The 9562-nt window shown below is 42.0% G+C and overlaps 1 long non-coding RNA gene across 1 annotated transcript; it reads left to right on the top strand.

Annotated features, from left to right (window-relative positions):
* The first annotated feature begins 6 nt into the window (after nt 1–6).
* On the top strand, nt 7–1135 carry LOC109475928. The gene is made up of 2 exons (XR_002140583.1): nt 7–306; nt 583–1135. It is a non-coding gene; the product is annotated as an uncharacterized LOC109475928 (long non-coding RNA).
* The last annotated feature ends 8427 nt before the right edge of the window (nt 1136–9562 follow it).

Raw genomic sequence — 9562 nt, forward strand, 5'->3', positions numbered from 1 at the left:
ATTTTCTATTTAATCCATTTTTCTTTCTTTCAGGAAACCAGTTATTTGAAGAACATCACATTGGATTTGGCAAATATCCCAGACGTTTTTCTCAATTTTTTTAAAATTTATTTACCTTTTCTTTTTGTTATGCCATGGTAATGTTATATTTTCCTTGGTAATGTCATATTTTAACTTTAAAGCAATTTCCATGTAATCCCATGTTTAGAGGTGTTCATTACTGCATTGTTGTCTGTAAATAATTTTTTGTTTCCTTTTCTTTGAAGGGTCCAGCAGTTAGAAGATCCTGCACAGAACATACAGCAGGTACATATAAGCTAGTGCTAGAAAGGAAATAGAATGGTTTTCTATTGAAACTGTCTAAGTACAAATAGACAGTAGATAAATTGTGGTGTCAGGTTCAAGTTGTAGTGTGAAGACTATATTATAATAAGTAATAAGACCAGATAAGTGTGCAGATGTTTTTATCACTTAAGGAATGACTTAGTCACAGTATATAATTTCTGTGATCTATGTTTCTGATCAGCTTTAAAATATACAAAATCAGCTACAAAATCATACTCTCCTGTTTCTATCTTGCAGATTGGACCTCATGTAAGGAAGGAAGCAGAGCTTGGTCCAGGAGAAACTGACTGGGGAGGAACCGGACTGACCTGGACCCAGCCATCCACAGAACAATACAGCAGATTGCGACCATTTCTAAAAACACTTGTACCATTCTGATTTCCTTCCAGTACGTAAATATTAGATCCGTATGTTAAGTTGCATTGTATATGTAAGAAATGTATAGTTTTTTTCAATATGTATGTTTAGCTTCCAGTGTATGGAAATATTATGTATGGATTTATAGTATATGTTACATGTTTGTTTTATGTATTATGCATGTTTAGTTTTGTAGTACTTTATATAAGCCAAATTGTATAGTCTCCATTTTTTTGCAATTAGAGTTTAAAATGTATAAAATTTCATCAAAATTATTATCTACATACCTGCAATAAGATTGTCAAATAAATGTACCATATTTAAGTAAAATGCTATCCAAATTCAGAGTACTTGTAATTTTCAAAAGGGTAACAAGATTGTAAGAGAACTGTAAGGTTTAAAAAAATTGTTTAATTAAAGCTGTCAAGATGGATTCAATGTGTACATGACTTATACATGCATCTTTCCTCTTAATTGCAAACATGATGAGAGTGTGTGCTGATTGAATCATTTTTAACTTCATCCCTGGCCTTACAAGGGCAAAAACATTATTCAAATCCCCCAGTTAATGTTACTCTATAATCTTATACCAGTAGTTAAAAGTTAGCAATATAAGCAAAGTATGCTTCCACCCATTCTTCCCCAATAAAGGTATAAATGGTAGGTGACTCCATCCTGAGGTAAACATCTTGCATTTGCTTGCAAATGTTACCTTTCTAGTTATACTAGTATTATCATATAGCCTGGCTACATCTACCAATGAGATGCCTCCATTTCCCATCTATAAGGCCATTTATGAGGCCATAACATCATAAGTCGTGAATAATGAAAAAAAAGTTGTCGGTTATTAGAATAACCAACCACTTCTGGGGCATTATACAGGGGACAGGACACTAACATTAGTATGAAAAATCTGTGTGTGTCATCTGGGGTTAAAGTTTATACACTTTCAAAAGTGTATTCATCTAACGTCTTGCAGATTTTTAATTAATGGAGGCTACAATTTTTTTTAACAAACTGGTACATTTACTGTACAATACTAGCACCTGGTTTACACAAAAAACACTTAAAGTGTCACAAAACATCTTCCTCTGCCACCGCCCGCGCGGTGGTGTTTTGAGTTCTGTTTACACACACAGCGCGAATCGTTTTCCAAAACGCTGTAATGATCCAGGACATTGTAGTAGGGGCATGTTATGCGCCCACGCCCGCTCCTGTTGTTGTTCTCCCTTACTTTACGATATTGGCACCTTAGGTTGCGAATCTTGCTCTGTATCTGCTTTGAGGATCCCCGGACCTTTCGTATCCATGATCCCTCTTTACCCATCTTTACCATGACCATATTGTAACCTTCTCGGTTTCTTGCAGATTCCAGCTTGTTCTGAATCTGTGTTTCCGCCCATATGCTTATCAGACACTCAGTTTCTGCAACCGACCACAGTCTACCAGGGCCGCCCTCGGGAACCATATAAAAAGTAAGCAAACAAAAAAATTCTGTGACAGCGCCCGGTGCAGCGGACAGAACGAAAATGGCGCGATTTGGCTCATTAGCATATAAATAGCATATGACCCCTGACCAACCTCACCCAGCGAAACATTTTCGAAAACGCGATCCTGTTTACACCCTAAACGCCGCGTTCATTGAGCTGTTTCAAACGCATTTTGAAGTTGTTTTGAAACACTTCGCCAGAAATTCCTGTTTACACGGGGGGAAATAAGCGTTTTAGGAAACGTTTCTAAATACGCGTTTTCGGGAACGTTTCCGAAAACGCTAAATTTGTGTGTGTGTGTGTGTGTGTGTGTGTGTGTGTGTGTGTGTGTGTGTGTGTGTGTGTGTGTGTGTGACTGTCAGGCTACTCTAAACACGTACACAAACCCCACCGACATGTTTTCAGTTCCACATATGTCTCCCAGGCACGAGATTTGGAAAGTGTAGTTGTGCCCAATATCTCTAAAATGTACTATAACTTTGTTATCGTTGTTTTCTGAGTCTGGGGAGGCAGGGACTTCACATCGAACGTGATTCTAAGTCACATTTTTGCTGCCACCCCAGTTGGTAACGCAGTTCACGGGTAGGTGTGTTTCCTATACCCTGTCATCTTTTTGAAGTTATCACCGCTAGCGCTAGCACCGGCTTGGAGTTCTATCGAGTCGAGCAGCGATTTTGCGAACGCGTTCGAGTTTGCGAAACCTGTTCTATTCCCGTTGGCCTTTGCACTATCTAATCTCCTAACCATGAACGCCGATGTAACAGCTGAGTGATGAGTGTGCTTTTTTTGTATGATTCATGAGCGGACCAAGTACCCAGCAGTATGTATTATATATGTATGGTTCATTGTACGGAGAATTTAGGGAAATTTTTCAACGGACCGTGTTCACGGTGTTATGTGATGAGTGTATGATTCTCGGGAATCTTTCGACGGACAGTGTTCACGGTGTTATGTGTTGATTGCATGCCTCTTCGGAACCTTTCGACGGACCGTGTTCATAGTGTTTGTGTTCAGTGTATGATTATCGGGAATCTTGTACGGAGTGCACAGTATACGTGTGTTCATAAAACAAAGCAACAGCGATGTCAACAAAAACTCGGTGGCCTATCGCCCATGGTGTAATACGGCTAGTTATCACACAGGCCGACATCGAACGTCATCACGGCACAGGTATGACATAAATACTGGTATTTCACGGAGATTTTTTTTATTCCAACATGTAATCACCAGACGTGGTGACGACACACTCAAGTTTTTTCAACTTATATCAATGCCGCCACCAATACGGGACAAATACATGACAAGACAATACTCATTTACACCTGAGCGAAGTGAGGAAAGTCGTGTAAAGTGCCTTTCCCAATTAAGAGCACAAGATCGGTGGCATGTCAGGACTCGAACCCGGGACTCTTAGTTCTACTACCAGCCACTGGGAGAAGGTTCCGGAGCGGAACTTTCCCACCCGCCGCGGGGCCTGCACAGGAGGCATGTACTTCAACGCCTACGAGTGTAAACACTGACATTTGGCACGAGTTTTGGGGGCAAATCCTAACCATTATTCCCACAGTCAGGGTTTTCAGGGTGCTCTGCGTTTCGTGGAAGAATAGGAAATGACTTGAACCAAAGACAAAACCAGCACCTTGCAGTACATGGCACATAAGTGAAGGAAATGGCGGGAGTAAGAAGTCTTTTCCGCATTGTCCTGGGTTTTCTGTGGATTTTGGAGAGTCGTGGACAGACAGGTAAGATGTTACTGTTGTCGGGTGGTAGAATGACATGTAGTTATAACGTTACTGTTTTGTTCGTTTGTTTGAACCATTCTTTATTCAACAAGGGCTATAAGAATCATTACGCTATGAGCCAGAGAAAACCTGTGATTGTAAAACATTCAACTCAGAAATCCATTTCCCTCTTGAACAGAATAAGCCTCTGATTATTTAGGAATGAGCGAAGACCTTTAGTGTACACAAATACCCACTGGGTGAAGTACAGGTCACAACAAAACAATAGTATACATATAACGTTACAATAGTATACATTGTCAAGAAACTACATGTACAACTTATTCAGTGCAACTTCTCGCTTCACTAAGAAGGATATGTTTTTGGGCCCATTTGTTTGTGTTAATGTATGTGTGAACACAGGTGACACCCGAGTTAGGATAGAGTCATGTTACTGTCGTCTGGTGGTAGAATGGAATGTACTGTAAATCCTGAAATGTTCGTGGTGGTTTTATTTTCGCATTTCCATCGCTAGTTTGTCAGTCCTGTTTGCGCCACGTTTAACGGAGAACGATAACGTAACGCGGCGATCGCGCGGCGATAACGATGGCGCAACGCGGTAACGCAGCTTGAGTATTGACCCCAGGCCGCACGAATGCGTTATGGTCTCGGACCGGAGTTTTTTTCACGATTTTGGATCCGGCGGACACCCTCAGACCGAAGGGCTATAACTCCGCCAAAAAAAGTACGCCGGGAAATCTCATTACATCAGTCAACGGAGGTTTCCAGCCGGCTTCCGATACAATTTTGGTTATTGTCCGTCGACTCTATAATTTGAAACTGTAGTTAAACGTAAATTTTGGATACGAAAAATGTAGTTTTTTTGCAGTTTTTTCAACGGACCTGCTTGGAAAAAACGAATTTTCCCAGGCTAACGGCTTATATGCTGAAATAGCTTACTACTTACTGTTTCTGAAAAACAGAAAAAAAATATAGGTTGTTGCGATAAGTTTTTCGCAAAATCCGGTGACGCGAACCCCTAGAAATTCCACATAGAACGCAGCTATTTGGGTCATCAGGCGACAAACCGCATCACCCTTGCTCGCGGACTAATACCAAAAACGCTTCGCTGGCCGTCCAACTTCACCGCGCCGAAAAACACTACAATCCCAAGGCTTTTTGATGAATTCAAAACCTAGTTGAAAATCTACAGCGATCGCCGAGCTATGGGGAGCCAAACCTAGCGTGACAACCTCGCTCGCAGATCCGGCGATTTACTGCGCACTATTTGGAACCCTGGTCAGAATTAAACTCCGACCCGGAACCTTAAGGAGATTATTTTTCATAAAAAATTATCATAATTCTTCAGAAACATCATATCTATCATATATCCAAATTTTACATGTCTGCGATGAGTACTTTTCCCGCGGCAGAGGTTTAAAGTCATGTGAAAAATGCAGTGTTCTAAGGCTATATTGCCAAGTCTCGGGTCCCAGGCAGCGTCACAATGGGGCAATTAGAAAAATACCGTTATTTCAAATGTAACTCGTCGGATTACCCAGTTCTACTCTTACATATACTTTAATAATACTATAAAGAGTCAGAATGCTCGACCACACGGATACTGTGTTCTTGCGTGACAGTACAGTTTATTCAGGACAACAGAATATCAACGATCAACAGTTACTGGGCATTAACAATTACTAAAAGGACATAAACGATTACTAAATGGACATTGCGTTGTGTAATAGACAAACGTTAAAACTTACGTCGTGGAGACGGCAAACTACAGGAACACACTGGAAACACGGGCACTGACTCAGGGCTCAGGCTGAAAACTGCAACTCCCTAAGTAGGGAGTTTGCCTCCCTTTTATCCTGTCAAACTTACTGAGTCAGGCATTCCTAGTTTCCTGGAAGGCGTAAGGATTCCTTACCCAAATAAGGTCAGGGGAATTTCCTTAACACATGGAAGTCCTTAGATAAGAGGAGTCTCCTGTAGTGAGCGCCTTTCCGAGAAATTGGTTGTGTTTCCCTGACTTCAGCAGAACTACATCTGGTTCCAATTCATATACATTCTCTTATGCAACTCGGCAAAACCATATGTTCTCTAAATACATATTTCTATCTGTTACACAAACATCGCTTTTCTCAAAACAGTTATAACGGAAATAAAAGTCTGCTCTGGATCTTGGCTATGGATATATGTGTTCTTTTCGTGATTTCGGTGCCGCATACTTGCAGAAAACGTTCTAAACAGTTGGTATCGAAGACGTCACGCAGTGACGTCATCGGGTCCCCTGGGAAAACAGCATGGGGTCGCGTTTTAGGTTCGTCGCTTTAAAGTAAAAGGAAGAATTCGTCAGATTTCGACCTTGAATGATAGACCAGGGTTCGCACTTTCCGAATCAAACGCGTCCGACATTAAACTCTTCACTATTTCGCCGTGAATGGCCTATTAAGTAGCAAAGCGCTCCTTAAATGTGTGAAAGGCTGCATTATTATACGAGGTGCAAAACACAATCTGGGTGATATTGCCGTGGCTAGGAGCAAGAAGTTGAAATAAACGCTGTAAAGATGTGAGGAGTACTTATTAGGCTATCACTTAACACCACCCAAAGGAAAGAAAGTCGCGAATTTAAGGAGCCCTGAACCGAACATCAGAAAACCCAGTTTTGCCTTAAGAAGGCTTAAAACACTTCGATTTTGCTGTTAAATGTCAGTTTAAGTCACCATAAATAGAGAAACTTCGCCAAAATTATACGAAAGTCAAATTCAGAGGTCGACTCATATAAAATGACATAGAAAGTGAATTCATGCAAGAACTGTTTACCTTCCAGAAACGATTAAAATTGCCCTGACGGGGATTTCGGGGGGGTGGGGGTGGAGGGGGGCGCCTAGGGCCTGGGCATGAATATACGGACTTTTTTTACTCGAAAAAAGCAAAATGATGCGGTTTTTTACGTCGATGAAGGTTAGACATCCAGGTAATACGATACGCCAAAAAACAGTTACTCAAGCAACTGGATATGATTTTGAAAACGTCAGACGTTTCAGCTAGTATCCACTAGCTTTCGTCAGTGACTGAGAGACCAGAGGGGAAAACAGGTTTATAAGCACAACCTATTGATAGATATGCAAATAAAGTGAAGACAAATTTTTGGAAGTCGAAAAAGGAACAAAAGTCAGACACGTCAAGACAAGATGATGCAAATTAGTCTGAAAGCTCCTGTTATACAGAACAGGAGCTTAAGTGTTGTCTGTTCTCGGGGCTGGGAGTGCCAAATCCCAAGTGCCGGAAAGATCGACCCGTAGCCCCCCTTCCCTGTTGAGGGTGGGGTTGTACATTCTTAAACTCCGACTCGGAACCTTATAGCATATCCTGCTACCGAGTGCGCCATCGCGCGATTGACGCAACTACAACTAGAATTCCACGATCTCATACTTTCGCCAAATGATGTTAGCCTTTATGACTTAGAAATTAGAAGGATCCTAAATTGCATGAATTATATCTGTTGATCATATTCAACACCAAAAGACAGTCTCATCTTCAAAAAGAATGCCATTTCCTCATAAATTATGCGAAAGAGGTCCTTACTTGAATAAGTTATGCTTAATTATGTTCATCTTCACTTAACTTACAAATACCCCAAGTATGAAATTCCATGCAGTTACCACTTTGGAATTTTAACATTTTCTCATTAATTATGAAAATTAAGTCTTTATTTACATATTCGATATCTGCCTTTGTTTCTCTCGTTTTTAATAACATATGTCACAAGCTTGAATAGTCCTATCATGGAATGCAGCTGATTTAAAGAATCCCCTCATAAATTATGCATATTGCATCCAAATTTGCATAATTGTTATATCATTATGTCAAGCATCACTCAAGCTACATACATACCAAAAATCACGACGACCCATCAATCGGATCTTGAGTTATCAACATCCGATTGATTTTCAACAAACCATTCTGCAATTCCAGAGTAAGCAGCTAGGGGCCTCAAACTCATGTCTCGTCATTCCCAGCACAGGATCTACCTACCATGTAAATTTCATGACCCTAGCATGTCTGGATCACGAGATATCAAAACCGGAAGCTCTGCTGCAGTACCATAACAAGCCGCCAGGTACATGTAGGTAGCACTAGTAGAGCCTGGTGACCGGAGTCTATCGTGGGCTTGCCAGGCATTTTGGCGGGATCGCGTCTGTGGTCAGCCGCCCGGTTCAAGTACTGCATTCTACCGATTGTACTAATCTTCTTAGCAGAGGTTACTGACAGGCTGTGCCTGTTCATTAGAATTTTTCTCACTACTGACAAGATATTTTGCAAGGTAATCACTCAACCGACTAAGCTAACACCTAAACACAAAAGCGACGGTGGTGATTCAAAGTTATTCCTGTCAGGAGCTCACTTTTCTGCACTATTCACAGAATATGCCTGTCAATAGTAACTGCCAATCTACTTCGTGTGGTATTCAACACTACGGGACACGTTTTGACGCCATGTCATACATGTACGCTGCACGAGTGCTTGTACATGCAGACTAAGCTCGGTGGCAGTGGGTGCACACCTTTTTTTTTGGTGTGCACGATTTTTTTCATTCCATTCGTTAAGCAAATTGGACCAAAATTTACATAATGAACATCTGCCAATGTTCCTTTCCTCTTTATTACATATGTCACGAGTTTGCATTGTCCTATCAAGGAATTTCGTCATCAATTATGTAAATCAGATCCTCATTTGCATAATTATCAGTATGTCAAGTACCAAACACACACACACGCACGCACACTCATCATTATCATCATCGTCCGGCTGCGGTGTCCTCGGTGTCCCCCAACAGGTTCCGGATGTAGCCCAGGTAGTCGAGTCGCTGGCGCCCTGGGCGCCTTTTGCCGTGCGTCGGTACATATAGGGCATGGTCCCCCACAGGCATTCTAAGTGCATGTCCCAGGAATCGAAGTTGACGCTGCTATACCATAGTGATAAGCTTAAGGGGTCGAGTGTTGGTCAACTTGTAGATCCAGGCGTTGCGCACATGGTCTAGATGTTAAGCATGGCCCTATAACATGATGTGGTACAATCATTCCGTCAAAACTTACCTTAAGCCCCGGTCACAACCCGCCGTACGTGCTATTTTTCCGTACGTTTTTTTTAGGCCACATCTGCTACATTTTTCTAAAAACGTGGGGAAGGAGTGGCGTCTACGCACGTCACTCGAACGGTTGCACAAGGTGTAAGAGTGTGGTCTGCACGTCACGTCTGGCCGTGAGCGGTTGCGTGCATCGTTCGTTGCGCAAGTGGTAAGTGAGTTGTACGTGCTTACAACGTACGATCTCTGTGTGATTGCAACTTTACCGTAAGGAGGTCGTACTCACACGTGCGTCTTATGTACGATACGTACGGGGCACGCGCGTCGCCCGTACTCGCACGTACGGGTGGTGAATACGCAGACCGCACGCAGAAAAAGTTTTACATGCACTTAAAGTACTACGGCGTGTCTGCGTGCTCCCGAATCCGTAGGCTTCCGTACGGAGGCGGTACTCACTACGCACGGATGTCCTGTTGCCCACGTTTTTGCACGTAGACAGCACGCAGAAGCACGTACGGCGGTTTGTGACCAAGGCTTAATTCACTGCTTCG

Source organism: Branchiostoma belcheri, unplaced genomic scaffold (assembly GCF_001625305.1).
Source record: "Branchiostoma belcheri isolate BF01 breed outbred unplaced genomic scaffold, Haploidv18h27 scaffold354, whole genome shotgun sequence".
Lineage (NCBI taxonomy): Eukaryota > Metazoa > Chordata > Leptocardii > Amphioxiformes > Branchiostomatidae > Branchiostoma > Branchiostoma belcheri.